This window comes from Podarcis gaigeae (genome assembly GCF_964106915.1).
Source record: "Podarcis gaigeae genome assembly, chromosome: 10".
NCBI classification, from domain to species: Eukaryota; Metazoa; Chordata; class Lepidosauria; order Squamata; family Lacertidae; genus Podarcis; species Podarcis gaigeae.
The window spans coordinates 18410748-18429793 of NC_139686.1; the positions used below are offsets into that span (position 1 = coordinate 18410748).

The window sequence follows — 19046 nt, forward strand, 5'->3', positions numbered from 1 at the left end:
ACAGAGCAATTTAAACCCTCCATTCTGTGCCACAGGCCTCCATTTGCACCAGTAGTTCCAACATGAACATGGTCTGTTTCCAGTGAGGAATAGGAAGGATTTATACAAGGGCAACAAGTCAGTTATGACTGAGTGAATTTATGTCTGCCAAAATAAAGGACAACTTTTGGTAAGAGAATGGTTGGTACCTTCTAGCTTGGTCTGAAGCCAAACAAACTGCATTCTGTTCTGAAAACCTGGATATGTACAGACATCTCTCATTTGCACAGCATGTGTTCCCTTCATTCGCCTTTTTTTTTTATTAGACGAAACTCCCACATACTGGAGCCACAAGTTTCCCCCGTTTCCAATAAAAGGTGGCTGTGCACAAAGCTGACTGGTTGACTCTTGTGCTGGTTGTGAAGCCATTATCCAACTCACCCAGAGTAATGGATCATTTTAAAAATACCAGTTGACCAGGGGAGAACAAAAAGTTGGAGTCATGTTCTGGTCATCAGGGAGCAGAGGAATAACGCCTGTTCAAGAAGAAGGCAGTGCCGATCAGAAAAAAACCTGTCCTTCCTGATGAGAAGGAACCTTCTAGTTTCGGGACTTAACCATATAAATTTCCTACAAACAAAAAGCCATTGGCAGATTACATTTGTTGCCAGCAGAATAGTAGTAAAGAATAATATGGAGAGATGGGAAACCTCAACAGTGTCCTTTATTGAAAATTTGTGGTAAATAGCACAGAAGAAGATGTGAACCACCCTCCATGATTGGTTATACTAATACGGGGGGGGGGGGGTGTCTGCTGACCAGAAGAACACTTGGTAACAAAGCTTCCATTCTCAAGTCAAGGGAGTTGAGCAGACAACAAAGGGCTATCCAATAGCAATATTCCCAAAACAGACAGAAAAAACACTTTGTAATACTTGTTGCAGGACCTTTCGATGGAAGGATAATTTGGCAAATGTCACATGAAGATGGAGGGTTCACCCACTGAGCATGTCATGGAGGCTTTTAGTGGTGTGTTGGATCTATGGCAGCCAAGAAGGATGTTCTATGCATGGAGAGGGCTGTCATACCCCTTTGGAGGAGATGCCAAGGCTAGGCATTATATGCTAGGCAATGTGCTCTCAAGCCCCACTTCTGGAAAGTTCTCCCCTGCACCCCAATAGCGAAAGATTTTTCCAGACAGACTAGGGGTTTGGGGCAAGGGAACATTTTGTATAGGCCAAGGGGCCCCATTGGACATTGAGCTTGTGTCATTCCTTATTCCTGGGTGACGGTGGACTTGATCTAGTTCTATAGGATTCATCTGTATGTACTAGTGAAACCAGGTGTGATTGCAAGCTTCAATAGTGACTTTGAGCTACCCATTTCTTTGAATTATTTTCATGGCCCAAACCAAGCTCACTTAACAATGGATAATTCCTATTAGACTGTGAAATGGCCATATGCTGCAATTGATACATTTGGCCTGACCCCATCTGCTGCCAAACTACAGGTAGAAAAAAACATAGTATGCAAGAGCATATCTAAGCCAATGGGCAGAAACCACAGCCTTACAAGGAAAAACAAATCTCATAAATTTTGAGGTGTACATTCCAATAGGTCTTTAAGCCAAATAATAGTAAGACCTGGAAGACAGAGAACCAACTAATGCCGCAGTAATGGCATTAAACCTCACGCTATCAGTTGCAAAGGTGGAAGCAGACAAGGGTAGACTACCTAAACTTATATTCACTGCCACAGGCAGAAACTTTAGCCAATTTATATCATTCTTACGGACAACTAACCAGTGCAACTACATGACCTTCTAGGAGGCCATCCAAACTACTGAAGGGCAATTCTTTCTTACTTAAAGATAAAGGGACCCCTGACTGTTAGGTCCAGTTGCGGACGACTCTGGGGTTGCGGCGCTCCTCTAGTTTTACTGGCCGAGGGAGCCAGCGTTTGTCCGCAGACAGCTTCCGGGTCATGTGGCCAGCATGACTAAGTTGCTTCTGGCGAACCACAGCAGTGCATGGAAACGCCGTTTACCTTCCCGCTGGAGCGGTACCTATTTATCTACTTGCTAAGTTGGCAGGAGCAGGGACCGAGCAATGGGAGCTCACCCCGTCGCGGGGATTCAAACCGCCGACCTTCTGATCGGCAAGCCCTAGGCTCAGTGGTTTAGACCACAGCGCCACCTGCGTCCTGTTTCTTACTTATTTAAACTGCACCCACCTGGAGAACCTAACTGGCTTTCTGCTACTGCCTTTGGAAATGCCTCAATGACCTCAGAAGTCTTGGGAGAGGAATCAGCTCTCTAAACAGAAGCAAGCTCCTCATCCTATTGCAACCAGCCCAAATTTACATAGCGGTTATGTTCCGGGGATTGCGCCTAAAGCTGAAATTGTGTATAGTCAAAACATTGAGTTCCCAGAACCCCACCCTTTTCTATTTTTTGCCATGCTCATAAAGCTGAATGTGCACAACCCAAAGGCATATAAATTGTGGGCTTACTGTATAATGACTTCAGATAAAAGGTGGGGAAATCCTCACTCAGAATTGAATGTGTCTGTCCTGCTCTATCCCTTCTATGCTTGGGGTGAGGAAGCGTCTACTCCACAGGAGGAAGTTCTAAAACTCTGATTTTATTCACCAGACAGTCCACTGCTCTCTGTTTCTGAGGGAGGAGGGTAGGAAAATTGACAAAGGGAACCCCTTGATGAAATAAGGTACTGCTACCTCAAGTTGTGCCCATGTGTGATATCTCTTTTCTCAGGGACAACTTTTTGATTCTCTGAAACTTCTGGTGATAAATGCAAGGGAATTATCTTCTTGTCAGGCCTGTATTTGATCTAACTTTCAGAAGATCTATAGACTCCTGGGTTGTACTCTACCATTCAGTAAACTGATGATCAGACGTGCTAGTATTCAGGGAAGTATGAGGGCATTGCCCAAACTTGTTTTTGTGCCAGATTGTGTGCGCACATGCATGAACACACACAAAAATGCCCAGCTGTCTTTTTAGGAAGAGCTGTAGCTCAGCAGAACAGCTGCCCTAGATATAGAAGGTCCCAGGATCTCTCCCCAGCATCTCCAGGCAGGTCTGGAAGAGACCCCTGGCAGATAGCATAGACAACACTGAGTCAGATGGAGCAATGATCTGACTCAGCACAAGGCAGCTTCCCACATTCAACTTTCGAAACACCTGGCAAGGAGTGGTAACCTTTCCACCAGCTGGAAAGCTTGCATATGGAGAGAAACCCTTATGGGACTGTTTCCAATGTCTCAAGCCCCAGAGCAACAGTGCCACTTCCTACTTACAGAAGAAAAGACAGGCAGCTGCTTAAGAGGGGAGGGAGTTCAGTTGCCACCCCTCTCCATTTTATTCTTACCTCAAGGCCATGCCTTGGTGATGCTGCCTGGCTCTTGCAACACACCAGCCCTGTGCCTCATGAGTTGAAATGAGAGAGTTGCTTCCTCTGGAGAGCTGCTCTTCTCTACCGTTTTGCTTTCCCTGAAAAACTGGGACTTTTCTGTCCCATTCCAATGCTGCACCTCACAAAAGAGGGAACTGGTTTCCCTACAGAAAAAAGAACCAGGGCTGCCCTTCCTCTCCATCTAGTATTGCAATGAGATTTCAGCTGTGTTCTCTAGCGTCCCTCAAGTGAGAGGGACGAGCTTCTTAGGAATAAAATCAGCTTTTAATATCAGTGTCTCTGGCTACACTTAAAATTAAAGCAGCCATTTTATGCACTACCACAAGGGACTGCTGATTCCACAAGGGGCTTATGCTACTTTTTCACACTCCAGGAGGTGGCAGAGGGACTTTCCAGGAACTTCCTTTAACTTGCTAACAGTATTGTTAGCACCTTGTTTGCCAAACTTGTTAGGCCTCAGTGCTGCTATTAGGCCTTTGTATATACTCTTAAGGGGAAGGAGGGCTGCTCCCTCAGGAAAGGAGGGACAGATGACAGCCACACTTCCATATGCCTGCTCTGCCTCACTGAGGCAATCAGAAGGAAAGGCAGGCTAGGGCAACAACCACTCTTGTCACCAGTAGCATTCCTGAAGTAAAAAAAGGCGGGAAAATGGGAGACACACCAGGAAACCCTTTAAGTTGCTTTTTACAGTTCTTGCACTATTGTCTTGGTGTCTGTGGGTTCCAGATACTACTGGATGCCATTTGTAAGGGGCTTCAGAATACCATTGTGTCCTGCCAAGCAATGCCAAGGTCAGGTCACAGCAGATAAGCCTTTTCTTGCTTCTAGGCCTGACATCCTGGCAGGTTTGGGGCAGAAAAGAGCAGCTCAACAGCAGTGTGTTTTGCTGCAGTACCAGCTGCGGGGGGAGAAGCCAAGCACAGAGAAGCTGTGTCAGGAAAGGAAGGCCATTTCTCCTGAGCAACTCCTCAGACTTCAAAGAACCATTGAATTGTAGAGTTGGAATGGACCACAAGGGTCATCAAGTCCAACCTCCTGCAATGCAAGACTCATTTTACCATAGGCGCCGACTCCATGGGGCCTGAGGGGGCCCGAGCCCCCTCAAAAATTCGTTTGGGGGGGCTCCACCCCCCCAATAATTTAAGAAAATTATTACCGTAAATTTCGCTCTATAACACGCAGATTTTTTCTCCTAAAAAGTAAGGGGAAATGTCTGTGCGTGTTATTGAGCGAATGTGTGGTCCCTGGAGCTGACTCGCCGGAGCGCAGGGGCAAAAATAGGCAAAAATAACATCAGGCGGGCGGGCGGAGGGAAGGCAGAAGCTGCTGCTTTCCTGCATTCTGCCTCAAGGTCTTACTGCCCACCCGCTTCTGTTGCTGCGTTTGCTCAAACTCAACAAAGAGCAGGGAATTCCCTGCCCTGCTGGCAAGCAGAGGGTTAAGGAAAGGATCAAGTCCTTCCTTCTAATTCTTTCCTAGTCACACTGCGTGCAGGCTCCAGCCCACCACCTCCTCCTCTCCGTGCTCTAGGGACTCGCAGGCAGCCGAAAAACATGCAGGTGGGAGAGAGAGAGAGAGGGCTGGCTTGGGGGGGGGGACTTTTGCCTTCCTTTCCTCCCCCCCACCCCGTTAAACTCCTCCCCTGCATTCTTAGCCAGCTGCTTCTCCGCACACCCCTCTTGTGCTTCTTGTCCCTTCTGTGTTTTTCCTTCCCTCCCCATTTAAAACGTGGTGACAAAGCACGGATCCACATGGATCCTCAGGATCTTTGCATTGGGTCACCCCAAATTCACCATCAGATCACATTACATGTCCATGGCTACAGTCTGTACCAAAAAAATCACGCACCCACTGTTGCCTGGGGCTGCAATGGTGCAAAAACGTGGTTACAAAGCATGGAACCACAGGATCTTTGCACTGGGTCACCCCAAATTCACCATCAGATAACATAGCATGTCCATGGCTACAGCCTGCACCAAAAAAATCACGCACCCACTGTGGCCTGGGGCCACAATGGTGCAAAAACGTGGTTACAAAGCATGGATCCACATGGATCCTCAGGATTTTTGCATTGGGTCACCCCAAATTCACCATCAGATCACATAGCATGTCCATGGCTACATCTTGCACCAAAAAAATCACACACCCACTGTGGCCTAGGGTCACAGTGGTGCAAAAACGTGGTTACAAAGCACGGATCCACATGGATCCTCAGGATCTTTGCATTGGGTCACCCCAAATTCACCATCAGATCACATAGCATGTCCATGGCTACATCTTGCACCAAAAAAATCACACACCCACTGTTGCCTAGGGTCACAGTGGTGCAAAAATGTAGTTACAAAGCATGGATCCACATGGATCCTCAGGATTTTTGCATTGGGCTACTCCAAACTCACTGTCAGATATTAAAAATCTTTATAAAATAGAGAATTTAATACATACAGAATGTTAAATTTTCAGTTTCGAAATATTAGTACTAGTTTAGTACTGTATTTCTATATTACTATAGTACTGTATTAGTTATTTTCAAATACTTAAATATTTTTAGGGTGTAAGATCCAATTAAAGCCCGTTATTTACATACAGTATTACAGTATTTACATACAGTATTAGGCATACTGTATTAACTTTATTAACTGTATTAAAGCATTAACTTTGAGATATTATTTTTATTTAATGAACCCTCAGCCTTATTCAAAGTAAGCTTAAATTAGCTATTTCACTTATTAATCAAAGTGCTATTACTGTGCGACAGCAATATTTTATGTTTTATTCTTTTAATGATCGTTTAGGATTTATTTAAATATCATTTCAGTCTTTTCAGAGCTATATATTCACTGCTCTGTAATAGTCTATAAGCATAATTGTTACTGTAAATTAAATTAGCTTTTTACGAAAAAACCGTGCGTGTTTATGTTTTGTTTCTGTTTTCAAAGCCAAAAAGTGTTTCAGGCTTGTCGAGTTTCCCGGAGTGTGGAGTTATAGAGAGTCGAGTTTTCGGGGTTCTAATGTTGATCATATGACTCTAAAATACTTTTAAAAAACTTTAAAACTCACTAATTTTCATCTAAAATTTAGAAAACTTCCCGGGGCAGGACCCCGGTATGGGCCCCCCCAATATTTTTTATAAGTCGGCGCCCCTGCGTTTTACCCACTAGAGGCGTCAGAGCATAGTAAAACAAAACAAGCAAACAAACAAAATAACCTCTCTCTGCAACCTGGCTTGTAATGTTGGCTCCTTACGAAACTTAAGCACCATTTCAAGCACCAAGAAGTAAACATGGGCAGTGGACTGTTGCTTATGAACCAGGCCAGCGTCAGGTAGTTTCTCAATAGAAGCAATTCCCCTTCCAAAATTACATAGGTTGTTGGAGTGGCAGTAGATCTGTTAATGGAAGTTTGAAAGGAAAAAGCTTTCTGCTTCTTGTGATATGAGGGTCATTACCCAATTAAAAAGTGTATCACTCCTGGGATGATTAATCCACTTTTCCAGATGCTTTAGCACCTGTTTTCTCAGCTGAAAAAACTCTGGGTGAAGAGACTTAACCTCAATCATCAAGCAGAAAAAGAAAGCAGGTCTGTTTGAGAAAGAGAGCTCTGTGCTTCCCTCCTGCTCGGCTCCACCTGTCATTTTGCATGTTAATATTGGAACTGAATTAGTGTTGCCCAAAATTGTTGCTCTGGGCTTTGGCATGCTACAGAGCTACCTCCATAAAACAGATCTGGTGGCAGCCAAAAATGGGAACTCCCATGCTTGATATTGTTCCCTTTCCAGGATTAGTTCAGGAGTTACATCCTTCCTGGCATCCAAACTGGATTCTCCTTCAATTTGGCAGTAGATAGGAGCATGCTTCTTGCGTGGGATGGCAGATTATGCCCCTGTCAGAAAGCTGGCCTGGGAGCAAAACATCTCTTCAAGTAAGGACTGGTTCGTTATTTACCCAGAAGGGTAGGCCCTGCTGAAAGCAAAAAGGAGCACAATTTCTGCTTGAATTTCCTTGCCAGAAGTCAGTCAGAGAGCTTTGTGGCCAGTCCTAGTGTTCTCTCCTTCATATGACATATTCAGTGGACCTAGACAGCGTGTTCCTGGTGGGGTGCCATCACGGCTGCCCTCCCGACCACGCTACATGCCACGCCCCCAGGACGCACGCCATGCCCGTGGGCAGCACACCATGTCCCCAGGACGTGCGCCAGCCCCGCCCCTGCCTGCTCTCTGCCCCCCCCTGGTGCCGGAGCATGAAGCTCTGCCACTGGACCTAGAGCAGAAGTCTTCCTCAACAGGGACAGATAAACTGATAAACTGTAGGCTAAAACCAAAGGATCTCTCTCCCTTGTGCATAACAAGAGTATCTCTTTATGGAAGTGGTGGTTGCTTATTGGGCCACCAGGCTGCCAATTCAGTAAGAGATTCTGAATGAGTGGAAAGATGAGCACTTAACCAGCAGGTTCCCACTTGCCAAGCTTGTTGGCTGGCAGGGGAGATAGTCCTTCCAATGGAGGCTGTGGCTGTGTTGTCCAGAGTTGCTTGAACACCCATGCACAAGCTCTCCACATCCCATTAAGGAGAAATATTATTGTATAATATGGCCTACAAGTCTCTTTACCAAGCACAGCTACTTTCTGCATGCAAAGCAGATGCTCCACCACTGATGCTCTTTCCTGAAAAGCAGCAGGGAGGAAGTTTTTTTTTTTATTTGCAGAAGCACTACAGTGACCAAAAGAACCAAGTGCTGCACCAGGATTTTGGAGAGATGTCTTGCTACTTCAGGTATCAGTCCCTTTCCTGAGCATGACACCACAGGGGAGGTCCCCTCACTACCTTCGAAAGTGTGTCATGTACTTCTATTAGCACTGGGCTCTCTTTGAGTCTATGGAAGTAATCCTATGAGTTTTTCTAGAGTGCAGTATTGCAGGATGAGGTTACAAATCTAAATGTCAAAAGGGAAATGCAAAATTTAGCAGCTCCCAACATGATTTTGAACAACGTGGTAGCCTTTACAATGTGCTACGACACAAGGTAGTATAAGGAACAGATATGTCTATATATTCAAGGAAACACCTACCAAAGAACTAGAAGATTTGGCATTGCAAACTGAGCTAAAAATCTGAAATGTTTTGTGGTGAAAAAGCTTCTACCTTTACATCACTATCCTATACATGTTTATTCAGAAGTGAGTCCCACTGTTATTAATGGAGCTTACTCCCAGGAAAGCATATAGATTGTAGCCATAGTTCATAATTTTATTAAATTTTTGAACCAATTATGCATCCAGTTAATAAATAGTATTCCACAACAAGGAACTGCATTTGTTTTTCTTTCTTGGAAAAATACTTTTAAAAGGAACAGTTATTATGACTGCAATAATGCTACTTTTGCACATGCTCTTAGAGGGTGTCAGAGAGTATGATCTCAGGCCCCACCATATTTGATTTTACTGCAAAGTATTGTATTTTTCCTTGACCTTCCCCCAACCATGATGAGAACAATCTCTCACTATATTTATTTCCTAATTGAATAAGGGAGAAAATTTGCCCTCCAGCTGCGGCAAGTAAACGGACATGTGAGGCAACGCAGAATTCAAAAGTTAACTTGGTTTGGCTGTACGGGGTGGAGGATAGGAACAAAAATTAGAAACCTTTTATATTGACCTGTTCCAAGCTGAAATACTTCTGCATTGTCTGATGCCCAGAAAAAGTGGAAACTGCTGCAGTTTGGGGCTAGGAAGTCAGGGAAGTATGTCTGAGCACTGATGCTGTGTGAAACTCCCATTTGGTTGGTTGGGATTCCAAGGTAAATTGCCTTGTAAAGCATGTAGCCATAAGGTTAGATGGAGTGAGCCCCAAAATGTGTTCACTTACCTAAACCTGCTGAGGGAGGGTGCAGTGTAAAGGTTAAGAGTGCATTGGGAAACCCTCAGTTCAACTATTGCTGCAGCCATGAAGTAGCCTTAAGCAAACCACAACTGCTCAGCCCTGATCCACTCTGCATCTGCAATATGGGAATAATATAGCTACTTTATAGAGCAGTTGTAAGGATTATTTGGAAGAAGTATTCAAAGCATTTAACCTACACTAAAGTGTTAATATAAATGCTATATATTATTATTACCTCCATGCAGGTGGTAGATAGCAAAACTCCAAGCAATTGGAGAATGCTGGTTCACACTATATTTTTCTATATGTCTAAAATGGGGTGGGGGGGGGCGGATTGTTTCATGCAGACGTTGCTTTCTTTTGGACACCCCTCCTGTGATTATACAGGCAAAGAGACTGCAGTGTGCACAGTGTTTCTTCATTTTCATGATGAACTAGATAGGCAGTGAGGAGTTAAGGAGGCACGTGCTTGCCTCAAGTTGGAGGCATTTGGGAAAGGAGGGGGGTGAAGATTTGAAAATAGAAGTCAATGCACCTCAATGCTAGCATTTCAAAGGAATGTGTTCTGCAAAATCTGCTGCTCTCAGGAACAGGCACAGTCTGGTTCCAACAAAGTGGGGTCTTTGTGTTTTTCCTGCCTCCCTCCCTTCAGCAAAGCCCACTTCTATAGTCAGCTGCTCTTTCATACTGCTGTCTGTTAAGAAAAGATAATCGATAACTCTACTGGAATAGCTAAGGCTATGTTTGAAGACCCCTAAGGATGTCTTCTAGGCGCTGTGCCAAAGCTGCTGGCATGATTGCATAATACTTCCCTGCAGTGTCCAGCCAGAGTCCTTCCTGTCAAATTCTCTAGCCTTAAAAGCTGCATGGAGGGGGTGGGGTGGGAGACAGAGGTGAGGTTTCAGTTTTTTTACAAGGAGTTAGATTTCTCCCACATTTGTTCTGCAATGTAGCTAATGCATTTCCCTCCTCCTCCTTTCCCCTCCCCAATTAAATTAAATCAAATCTAGTTGGTAAAAACAAGACCCAATGCAAAAAGCCTAAAAAAGCTTTGTTAAGATTTCACACTGATTTGATCAACAGCTCTATATATATTTCCTGGGGAAAGCGCTAAAAGGGGAAAACATTCTAATAAATGGGTACCTGAAAAAGAGTGTACTTTGCATTTAAGAACAGCCACTGTTGGTGGCTGGAACAAAAGGGAGGGCTGTAGCACATGTTTTGGATGCAAAAGAACCTAGGTTCATTCCCTGGAATATCCAAATAGGGGTGGGGAAACATCCTGTCCTGAAATTCTGGAGAACGGCTGACAGTGAATGTAGTATATTCTACTGAGCTAGGTAGCTTCTTATGCTCCTAAATGGAATAATCTCAAAATGTGTTTTTATCTTTTTCCCAATAGTCTCAGTCTCTCTAAATTAGTGGAATAAAAGGTTTCACCTTTCTCATGTAAACTACATTCCCCCAAGCTACATACTTTGGTGCAGTTCTAATCCAAGGCTTCATCTCTGCTCCGGAGTTGTGCCACTGATTCATGATACATTGTGATTCCTAAGGCAGATAAGTGATACCCCCAAGGTGGTAACAATATACCGTAATTCTAAACTAAATAATGGGTCATTTCTAACCTTTAAAGATATTCCAGTATTGCCACCTGAGGCAGGTCACACTTTGCCTTATGGCAGAACTGGCCCAGTTCTCTAGCCAATGTTTGTGAAATTGTAATCTCAATTTAACTTTTTCTCTAATAGGGCAGGACCACAACAAATTCTAGCTCCAAGTAGAGAAGACAATTTCTATTGCTCTCTTCAGTTTTTAAATTCCAAAAAATATAAACAGGAGAGAAAGAGAATATGCATATGATACAGGAGCCTAGGAAGGACTTATAATGTGCTGAATCCAAAACTTCTTAAAACAAATCCTAATAGGACTTGTTTACAGAAGGAAGATGGCATAGAAGGGCAACAGCAGAAGGCAAGCTCAAGAAGGATAGCAGGTGGTAACAGTCACTGGTAACAGATATTGACAGGAAGGGCGCAGCTGAGAAATGGGCTGAGTGATTTATGGACTACAGCCCCCGAGCCGCTCATTCAAAAGCCGGAGCCTAATTGTTGTGGAGTTCTTATAATTGCACATGCGCACAGGGCACCAGCTGGCTTCACTCGATAAATGGAAATAAAGTATTTCCAGGCACCCCAGCCCGGACTCTGGGATGACATCCCTTCACTCTCTATTATTTCCATAATTAGCTGTGCATGGGCAGAGTTCAGAATCCATTTCCAGTCACAAATATCCAAAGCCAGACCCTCCCGACAAAGCAGATAGCAACATCCATCCAGACCAACATATTTTGCTAGAAATGCACAAGCATTGCTCCCTTAGGAATTGTTCTTTTTTTGTGAAAGTTCTAATCAAGCTTTTAAAAGAGACTCAAAGAAACTCACAATGAACATACCTCCCCCACCACCAGCTTCCCCTTTCCAGGTTGCCCCCAGCCCAATAAATTACCTTTGGAGAATGCAAAGGCAATGGAGAATTCTTTCAGCTGTGAGAGTCCTTTCCTGGTGAGGACTGAGGCTACCTGTTCTAGAATCTCCAGCAGAAATAGTATGTAATGCATCTATGTCTTACTGGAGATTCTAGGACTGGTAGCCTTTGTCTCTGGTGGTGAAAAAATGCTCTGCTGAAGAACTCCCTAGCTCCACTTTCCCGTTCCCTAAAAGTATATTCTTGTGGAGGGAAGGAACAAGTCAGCTTGCAGGATCAAGGCAAGCACAGACCTACTTGTGACATATCTAAAAAAAATGTAGTATAAACACTGACAACTGGGAGACACTGGCCTGCGAGCGCTCCAGTTGGAGAACAGCCTTTACCAAAGGTGTCATGGACTTTGAATACACTCGAAGTCAGGAGGCAAGGGAGAAACGTGCTAAGAGGAAGGCACACTTGGCAAATCCACCCTGTGATCAACTCCTGCCCAGGAACCAATGTCCCCACTGTGGAAGGACGTGTGGGTCCAGAATTGGCCACAGTCACTTACAGACTCATTGATAAAACTGTGTTTATGGAAGACAATCTTACTCAGCTATGAGTGATCACCGAAGAAGAAGAAGAAGAAGAAGAAGAAGAAGAAGAAGAAGAAGAAGAATTGTTGCTATCCTTGGTCTAATCTAGGGGTGGGAAAACTTTTTTAACCTGAGGGCCATATTCTCTTCTGAGAGCCATCTGCCAGTGGTTGGTGGGACCAGAGACAAACGTGTGTGGCGCAACATGTGAACATTTTGTCTTTATACAATAGGTTAGTTTCTATACACTTTCACACATCCCTCTTTGTCCTCCATTGAGAAAAAGCACAGGGCATTAACAGGGTGAAATGACCCATTTATATATTTCCCATCAAGCAAAACATTTGGAATGCAAAGTGTGGCCTTGAGAGAGTTCTGAGGGACAGGTTTGGAGGGCTGCATTTGGCCCCCAAGCCTGAGGTTCCATGCTCTAACAAGAAATACAAAATAAAAGTCCTGTCCTATCTCCAGAAAACATTGCTGTCAATGTGCTTCAGCTGGGAAAGGCAGTACAAGTCCTGCTGACTGCAACACCATTTACTTTAGCCCACACATAATATAATGGAAGCCATTCTAAAATGAAGCCTCCTCCTAGCTGCCAATCTCCGCCATGGATTCTATCTCTTGCTAATGATAGGCATGACAGAACACAGGTACTGGTCTTTATATGTTTGATTACCTAAAGACTCATCTAGTCAGATGCGTGGTAGAACAGCCCTTAGGTATGGTGCACAGAAAATGCCCACCCCCATCCACAAATCATTAGACCATTTGCTCTTCCTGTGCAGTTCCTGTCTGTACTGGCCCAGCCTCTCCTATGTTGAACAAGCCCTCTTAAACATGGCCACATTTCACTGGGTGCCAGAATTGGACACCCTCCGTCCCATCTGTTCTGAACAGAGGTGCAAATAACTTGTCTCTGTGTGAGACAGAGCGACACAGGCTGATGTAGTTGGCTTTCTCGTTGATGGGGTGGCTGCTTGTAGTCCTGCCTCTTTTCTGCTCTTTTAGGTGTGGCATCCATTTTTTATTCATCACACACACATCCCAGCAACCATTTAGTGACTAGCACCCACAGTACTTTCTCAGAATTCCAAATATACCCGCTGGCCTATAAAGATTGGCAACCCCCCTGCCTTATGCTCTCGCAATAGGTGCTGTGGAACAACTCTTGGTTCGTGCACAGATGCTTGAATTTCAAAGAGCTGGGTGATCCAGTCTCCCCTTTACCATCTCTCAGACTCTGTGGTTCTCTAAAAGCATTGGTGCCCCAGATATCCTCTTGGCTTCTCCGTGCAGTAGCAGCAGTTTAACCCCTAACACAGGATGTGAAGTAAGAGTAGTGTAGCACTGAGCATAAAGGGTTGTGTTTCCCTTTCTGGCTGTGGAAAAAAGGCCTCTCACCCCCTTGATTTATCTCATGAGGTTGTTTTTGAGGCTAGAGATTAAAACAGTGTTTCATTTTTGCATGCTGGAAGTCTTATAGAAATAACTGGGGCGCTGCTAATTACCGGTAATCAGTAGGGCCAATTTCTGTCAGTGATGATCAATTTTTACTTGATGGGTCTCCACGTTTCATTACAGCATAACAAATTGAAGCTTTTGTTTTTGAATTCTAAGTCATCTTTCAGGGTATCAAAAAGGCACATGTATTGAGTTTTGGGTAATGTGCTAATCTGATTTATTTAAAAGGCAGATTATTAACTGAAAACTGAAAACTATTTTAATTCATGAGGCTGCATGTTAAACCAAAGCAAGGGTGGGTGGAGAAGCGGGGGAAATGATGGCTTGGTGTTAAAGCCATAAAGTCTGCGTTGGTCTCTGGTCTCACACAGCCTGCGTCAATGAGGCCGCGGGAGACACACCTACCCACTTGGGAAACGCGAGTCTGAATTTCCCAATCACTGCCCGGAGTTCAGGGCCAGCGCAGAACTCCCCAGGCACCGCTTTAACCACGCTACGTACAATGATCTTTCAAAACACAGGGGAGAGAGAGAATGCCATTGTCCGCTAGCCTGTAAAGGAGAAGGCTCTGCATGGAAGGCGCGCGCAGCCCGGGCATGGAGCGCAATAAGCACAGGAACTAAACTGAAAAAGGATCCAAAGCAGGGCGAAGCGGAGAAAGTATTGGGCCAGCCTCCCCGGCAGGCCAGCCGAGCATCCCGTTTCCCGCTCTGGCCGACTCGCTCTGCTTTCGCCCCCCTGCCTCGTGGTTTGCAGCCAGAGGCAACTTCGGGAATTTTGCGTTCAGCAGCCCCTCTCGCGGCTGGCGAAGACCGAGCTCCCCGCTACAGGGATCCTTCCTTGCCAGTAGGCGGCAGCATTGCCCGCCGTTTGGGGGCCGGCGACACAAGCCGTGCTTGGGGGCCCGGTTTCACAAGTGACGCTTGAAATAGGTTTCTCTCGAAGGCGGTAAAAGGCCGCGTTGGCGAGAATGTACCGTTTTCTGTTTGTTTGTTTGTTTGTTTGTTTGTTTGTTTGTTTGTTTGTTTGTTTGTTTGTTGTGGTTTGTTTTTAACGACACTCTCGACTTTTTTTTTTTTTTGGCGGCGCACCAACCATCCTCACAAGCGATTCATTCCAGACTAAAACGCGCTTTTGGCGTCACGTGTAAAAACAGCCTGGTTAACCACGCCTACTCAGAATTAAGCCCGTTGAGTTCATAGTGATTTATTATATCCTGACCAGCTATATCTATGATTGCAGCATTAGGTTTTTAAAGCATGACAGCCAAAAAGAGGGTTCTGGCTTGGAGTGAATCTATGCCACCATCACAGCACACTTTCTAGTTCTTGCAAGGAAGCAACAGCATCATTTTAGGGTACTAGGTAGGGCAGGTCAGTACCCCCCACCCATTTGCAGACTACTTGTTCTTATTCCTCAGGAGCATCATTTGTAGGGTTTTAAAAAGCAATATATTTATAAAATCTCATAAATATACTTCAGTGGTTACAGATTTTGATTGTTATGAAGGATTGCCAGTTCCTCACCCCTGACCTGTTGAGTAAAAAATTAAAAGAGCTTTCACTGTATAAATCAAGGCTAGGGAACCTGTGGCCCTTCTGACACTGTCAGACTACAGCCTCCCATCATCCCTGACTTGTTCTTGCTGCCTGGGACTGATGGGAGCTGGAGTCCAACAGCATCTAGAAGGCCACACATCCTCTATCCCTGGTATAAACATTTGTCTCCAAGAATACCTTCAGTTGTAGACTGAATCTGATGTGTGCACATCTGGGCACAGCATGCAGCAGGGCTGGGAAACCAGTGGCCCATCAGATGTTGTAGGACTCAAACTCTCATTGGCTCAGCCAGTAGGTAACAACAGTCAGGAATGATGGGAGTTGGAGTCCAGCAACTTCAGGAGGCCACAGGGTTCCCATCGCTGGTTGCATGTACACATTGCTGGCTTCAAAAAACACAGCAGATCCTGACATAAAATCCCGATTAGTTAATCAACATGAAACCAAAGCTTCAAATTTTCAGATGTAATGGAAAACCAGCTTAAAACAAGACAGGATTCCCACACTAAGGCTGGTATGTGAGGGGCAGAGTATGCAGACCTGGGCGATCATGTCTGGCTTCACAAACTCTGGTTTACAAGGGAGACAACAATGCTGCATCCACACTGGACCAGTGAGTTACTTCTCATCACACAAACACACAAACTGCCTCCGCTCTGGGAAAAATCACATTTGGAATCCACCCACATCAAGCTCCTTCCTTTAAATGAGAATTAAAGTGCCTTTAGGAGCAACTGTAGGAAATTATACACAACATTCTATGGAAACTGAGCCATACCAATCATGTCCCAAGTAGTTCCTATGATGTCAGAGACAGAAGAGGGAGCAAACCACTTAACTTGGCTGAATACCAATGCTCAGTCACAGACCATGTGACATGATACTAAAGAAGACAGTACAGTGTTTAGAATATCATAACAGCTACACTAAAACATTAACATGACGATCAAATAACACCACTGCGGTTGCAGTTTGGTAAACAGGACATTTGACTAAATGTCACTAAAGCAGCCTTCCCCAACTGGGTACCCTTCAGATGTTGGACTTCCATCATTCTTGACCATGGGCCATGCTGGCTAATGGAGCTGCTAAAGTTGCATGTAGTTAGTTCAATAAATCTGGAGGGCACCAAGTTGGGGAAGGCAGCATTGAAGTGCCTTTAACCTAGCTTCTCCAACAAAGCAGAACTACAAGGAGGATAGCCTTTAGCAATGCATTAGTATTATCCATCTAATCCTTTCCCTTTCTGGCTTTTAAAAGCACATTACAAAGCAGGGTAGCACCATCCTAAGCACAAGGCCAGAGAAGCAGAGAGACTAGCCTAAAGTCATACTGTTTGAAGCAGCGCCTGGAACAGAGTGCAGGACCCTAAAATTTTGCTGCTCTAACACAGCCTTCCTAATACCAAAGATGGCATATTTCCCTTTCATACATATGTCTGTAAACCACACCTGCAAGAGATTAGCTGCCAAAAAGGAAAACCTCAGGCTCCTCCCGGTTCAACCTCTGCCAGCGGGAGTGGGGGACAAATGCATGTAAACGCTGGCTTTCCTTACAGCAAGGTTTTAATCCCCTGGGCTTTCAGACAGCATACCTTTTATTTTATGCCACACATGCATAAAAGTCACACTGCCTACATTACCAGTTCAGCTCAGCTATGTGCATACCTGAGAAGCTAGGTTAATTTAAAACAGGGCTGGGGAACCAGATGCTGTTGGGACTCACATCTAGCATGGGTAACAGCCTGGAATGATGGGAGCTGTAGTGTAGAGAGCCACAGGTTCCCCACCCCTGACTTAAAGGAAAATGCCGTAAGGCTATAAAAGGATTTCTGGCATTATAACTGCTTCTATAATTTGGAAGCCACAATATATTACAGCAAAAATAGTACAACGCATTGTGGCAAAGACTAATTGTTATTGAGAAATGATAATTCATAGGTGAGAGCACGGGGAGGGAATGTGTGGTCCTCCAGATGTTGTTGGGCACCCACAACCATCAGCCCCAGCCAGGACAGACAGTGGTCAGTGGTCTGCCCCCACAGAGTTCAGTTATTTAGGGATAGCAAATGTGTGTATTAGTATTAGGTAGAAGGAATAACAATGCTGCCCCTTTTTAGACCCCAAGGCACGTTGGGAAATGTAGGCACAGCAATATTCCACTTTTTATTGGCTTTGCCAGAGAGCAGGAAAATATCTCCCTTACTTCTTTGTAATCTTGTGGCAGTCTAGTTATGGCAAACCCAAGAAGAAGGGTGAACTCACTTCGTGAGCTCCACAGAGAACTTCATAAAAAGCTTCTAACCATCTTCATTCAGAGCCACAGAACAGCCTATTGGAATGTGAATAATATTTCTACATGTGCCTTGATTATCGTCAATAAATCTACATATGAGAGCTTTGTGAAGTTTTGTTAATACTATCCAGAAAGAGAGATAAATCTCCAGACGCAACAGTCAGGGATGATGGGAGCTGTAGTCCAACAACATCATGGAGGGCCACACTTTCCCTAACCTTGGGCAAACCTACATTATCCAAAACATGAAATGGCCTAAAAGCCTAGCAAGTTACTATAGAGCTCCAAATATATAAAACACTTTAATAGCATATTTCCAAAATGACAGAGTACATTCTCATGAGCACTGTTGGAACAGGAACTCGGGAAGTGTCTTACTGTGTGGTTGTGCTTTCCTTGTAGCAATTGGGTGTTAAATCTGATTTAGTTTCTTCTTCCAGAAGATCCAGCTATAGCTCTATATCTCGGGGGAATCAGCATTAAAGGGAGACTAGTCTAGAGTACTGCTGGACATTCATGGCTGTTTACAGCATCCAGTGCAGCCTTCGCTCTAGTTTCCATATATAAATTGACATAAGAGTTATGGTTCTTTTTTAAAGAAACTAACCATAAAACACCAGACCTAGAATCCCATACATTTTTTTTATTTATTGAATTTATATACCGCCCTATACCCACAGGTTTCAGGGCAGTTCACAGAATAAAATCAGAATATAAAACCACGAAATCTATAAACAAAATAAAAACAACAACAAGCCAATAACCCCCAAACACATTTTAGAAGGGCATGCATTAAAACAACAGGAAAAAAAGCATACTGCAAATTTGCGTGTTATGCAATTTTTTTATTGATCTGCATAGGTAACATTAGAAGGGGACTTAGTGTTCCCACTGAAGACCTAACTTTATTTTGGATGGTTTAAATTCAACAGTTAATTAACATTCCTACCCATGATTTGAATAAGCGCTCAAAGTCCCAGCAATATATACATATCAGTGTGGTGCAAGTGTCCTGTTATTTTTACTCAGGGCGTTAAAACAGGGTCCAGAAGGGAATGGCTTCTGTCCCATGACCAGGAAACCTGTCTGAACCATCACACACTCTTAGTTCCCTTCCATTGCAGGATATGCATGTCAGTGCACCCCAGTCACTCACCTGGCAAGAAGGCAACCCACTACAGTATAGGGAATTCACATGTGCAGCTTCCCTTGTCTGCAGTGCCAAAAAACAAGCCCATTGATGCTAATCTACCCCTGTCTCACAGCTCAGATGCTTTTCTGTGGCTAAGCCCCTTATAATGGTTTTACTAAAATCCCCTTTTGATGGAAAAAAATCCCAGCTGGAAGTTTCAGGCAACACCACAATATGC

General features: G+C 44.3%; 1 protein-coding gene across 4 annotated transcripts in view; it reads right to left on the reverse strand.

The window, feature by feature from the left end:
- WNT5B (Wnt family member 5B) overlaps positions 1 to 19046 on the reverse strand; it is a 137863-nt gene that overhangs the window by 54114 nt on the left and 64703 nt on the right. The window lies entirely within an intron of this gene.